At 34.8% G+C, this 3,862-nt stretch overlaps 1 non-coding gene across 1 annotated transcript; it reads right to left on the bottom strand.

The window, feature by feature from the left end:
- Positions 1 to 3,539: 3,539 nt before the first annotated feature.
- On the bottom strand, positions 3,540 to 3,641 carry LOC126061256 (U6 spliceosomal RNA). Its single transcript, XR_007513735.1, has one exon. It is a non-coding gene; the product is annotated as a U6 spliceosomal RNA (small nuclear RNA).
- Positions 3,642 to 3,862: the final 221 nt, after the last annotated feature.

Below are 3,862 nucleotides of genomic sequence, written 5' to 3'. Positions count from 1 at the left end.
TGAATTGATATGTGTACTATTAATTTTACTATTTTAATTTAGTTTTTTAAATAATTTCATTAGTTTTAGATACAGGAAATTTGGTAGCCCTAAGTTTATTCTACCTTCTCTGTCTCTATCCTTCCCATTTGGCAATGGATATAAAAAAAAAAAAATGGATATAGCTTCCTTTAATTAGTGCCTTTTTGGTAATGCCTCAATTATAACCTGTATTAAAGCTTTATTATGGAAACTAAATGAAAATGTTCCCTACAGCTGGGCAAGGGTAATAGTATTTTCTAGCAGACTCTTCCTGAAGAATGGTATTTTCTAGTGGACTCTTTCCGAAGAATAACGAGGACTGCTAATTTATGCATCAGTTCCACAAAATTAATGAGGAGTTAATTTCTGGATAGGTTCAAAATGACTTGGAACCAGATAACTTTAAATCATGGCTGTGCCAATTATTGCGTGGGAAGTAATTTAAACTCCCTTAGCTTTATTTTTCTGTGTTGGTTTCACATGGTGGTCCAGAGGATTTAAAAGAATATTGTCTGGCATAACAGTTTGTAAATTCCAATGTGTTACGTAAGGAAGAGGTATACTTTATACTTTATTTTTTCTCACAGGGACCAATCCCTTTGGTGATGAGATCTTTATGAGATAGTGTAAAGGTCTAATATGCTTTTTCATAATTATGTAATGCACATGGGGCCAAATCTTGAGAGATTTGTAGTCCTTCGGGAATTAGTTGTTGTATATATCTAAGCTCCCTTTCAAAATTTGAAAATAAAGCTAAGATCCCAGCTTTAGTCTTAAGGTAAGTTGACACCACCTTCACAGTAAGTCATAGAAGAAGCTCTAAGTGATGTTTGGGGTTAGCTGTATGTAAATGTTTTAATTAATATTTCATCGTTCAAGATATTAAAGCAATAACACCAAAGACTTATATGGCACTCAATATGTACCAGTTTTTAACCACAATTAACAATATTTTATGCTTAAAAATCCTATGAGATATATTTTAAAGATGAAGAAAATTCATAAGGTACATTGCTTATGGTTACACAACTAGTAAGCAGCAGGATTTGAACCTTGATAGACTGGCTCCAGAGAGCAATCTCTTATCACTTTGCTATGCTGGAAAAGCAAAATTTACCTTCCTCATTACAGGAAGAAGTCAAGATTGTATTTATGTGTTTTTTAAATGGCTGCTGAAGGAAACGTTGCAATACCTGGCAAGTGCTCTAAAAAACTTTGCCTGTAGGAGGTAACTGTGAGTATTTTACATTTCCATATTTACTTGCATTCTGTCTGTACATGTATTGGATGGCAATTTCCTTCATTTGAGTTCCTGTTCTCTTGATCTCAGCTTTAGTATTATCAGAACCACCATTAAGCCAAACAAGTGCCCCAGAGCCCAACATTTAATTCCCACTTGACCTGAAATCTGTTACATCTGCTTACCTGGAAGACTTATTTTTTTGTAGATGTTTTTTGATTCTTAGATAGCATCTAATCAAAGTCACTATTGGCAAGTGCAGTACTACATTTTCAAACTTAATTTGTGACTGGGCCCATCATTATCGTTAAACACAAAAACAATTTTTTTGTTGTTGTTTTTTGTGTTTAAAGTCCAATAAATCATCAAGAATATTTTAGAGGTAGACAGGTCAGTCAGCTTGGTTCTGTTAACAGTATTTAATGACCTCACCCACGTATTGCTCCCAGTGTTTGTCTGACCAGGTCACAGCAAAAGTTTTTTCTGTCAGGGCAGGAACATAGCATAATTGCCAATGCGGCAGCTGCTAAAAGGCTACCCACTCTCTTAAATTTAAACCACAATGCCTTAATTTATAGTCTATAACATGCTCTTGACAATTCTTCCTAAGTGAACATGGGAAATCCAGAAATCTCTTGATTTTTATGTTTCTTAAATGATTATTTTTCAAGCTTTTTCATTTTCCAGTTGAAACAGAATGCTCTACTTTATGAGAACCTGGAACAAAGAATACCTTTATCCTGATAGTGATGCACATGCTAATCGACTTTCTCATTCATGCCTCTTGGGTAATGATGCCTGCTGCTCTGGGGAGCTTTGGAGTAAATCACACAAAGTAAACTCAGAAAGTATGTTAGAAATGTAAAACATAATAAAAATAATAACTGATAGTTGCATTGTGGATTAGAGTTTGCAAAGCTTCATAAGGATGTTTTAATCAGCATAATTAGTCTTTTTATGGGTAAAGAAATAGACTCAGAGTGAATGAATGATTCGTTGTAACCACACAGGCTTTACACTACATAGCGGAGTCAAGGTTTTAACTCATGTCTTCTGCCTCTGAATATGATGCCCCTCTGTCTATGTCATAATACAATCATAGGGGAAAAAATTTGAAGTTAGGAAATATTTGGTTCTGATAAAATGCATACAGATGTTTTATGACAGTTGCTTTATGTAATGCCACAAACACAAAAATACCTCCTCTTGAAAAAAAAACAAAAAACCCAAAACCAGTTGCCATCGAGTTGATTCCAATTCATGGCAACCCTACAGGACAGGGTGGAACTGCCCCATAGAGTTTCCAAGGAGTGCCTGGTGGATTTGAATTGCCATCCTTTTAGTTAGCTGCTGTAGTAAGTTTAACCTCATTCTCTAGCAAGAAGGTTGAACTTTATGAATTTAATTTTCCTGGCAAAACACCAGCCTTATCAGAGTTCAAAGGAACAGCACTATTCCCAATGATGTTTGAGGTTCTTAAGTTTAACAAATATTATTCTTCTCTCTTGAATAAAATTACATCATAGAAATGTAAGAAACAGCAGGATATCACCAATAAATATAGCTGTATATTACAGAGCCTATGACTGATTAGGTAAATTTTATTAAATGCCATCTTTCTATGAAAGAAAATAACAGATCAATACTTGATACAGACAGTACTATGCTTAAAAAGCAGGGTTAACAAGAGGAAGAAGTGTCTTAGATTTGAGTATCTTTATTAAATAAAGTAGGAAAATTATAGAATATTAATTTTTATCCTAATTAGGCACATATCATTTTTTTTTTCCATTTAAATACTGGATTCTTCATGGACATCTCAATGAAGGTTCTGATGGGCAGTGTTCTCATATCTTTGTTTAGTTGATGGTGTAAGCAGGCAGCTACTTTCCTTAAATATCCATTTATTCTTTCTGAAGATCAGACCTGAGACTTTTCTGCCTTACATGCTGGCTGCATTATAAAGCCTTAAAAGCACTAGCATTGTAGGTCATCAGCCACAAAAGAGTAAAATGGGGAGATGAACAAAACAATGTCTTTTTCTCTCCCCACTGAGTAACGTACCATCTATGCAAATAAAAAAATAATTTTTTTTTTTGGTGCCATCTATGCAGATACCCAAAAATCAAACCCATTGCTTTGAGTTGATGCCAACTCACAGCAACCCTACAGGACAGAGTAGAACTGCCCCATAAGGTTTCCAAGAAGTGGCTGGCAGATTCAAACTGCCAATCTTCTGATTAGCCAAACTCTTAACCACTGTGCCACCAGTGTTCCAAAAATTACGGAAGCCTTCACAAATTTGCTTGTCATCCTTGCGTGGGGGCCATGCTAATCTTCTCTGTATTGTTCCAGTTTTAGTATAAGTACTGTTTCACTTTCATTTAGTATAACACCATTTCATTTTCAGTGAAATTTCACATATGTAAATACCTTATTATTCTCGCTTTGCATTTCATACTTCCCGGTTTTGTTGCTTTGAAGATGCTGAAAATAATCTTTTGATGATTCAGGGCAATAGCTTTTATGTGCATGAGATGTTTTGAATATGTACGTGTGCTTTTGTATGTTCAAATGTTTCAGAGTCCTAGGTAACTATGT

Source organism: Elephas maximus, chromosome 17, assembly GCF_024166365.1.
Source record: "Elephas maximus indicus isolate mEleMax1 chromosome 17, mEleMax1 primary haplotype, whole genome shotgun sequence".
NCBI classification, from domain to species: domain Eukaryota; kingdom Metazoa; phylum Chordata; class Mammalia; order Proboscidea; family Elephantidae; genus Elephas; species Elephas maximus.
Note: the sequence above shows the minus strand (reverse complement) of the source record. Positions and strands in the feature narration are given on the sequence as shown.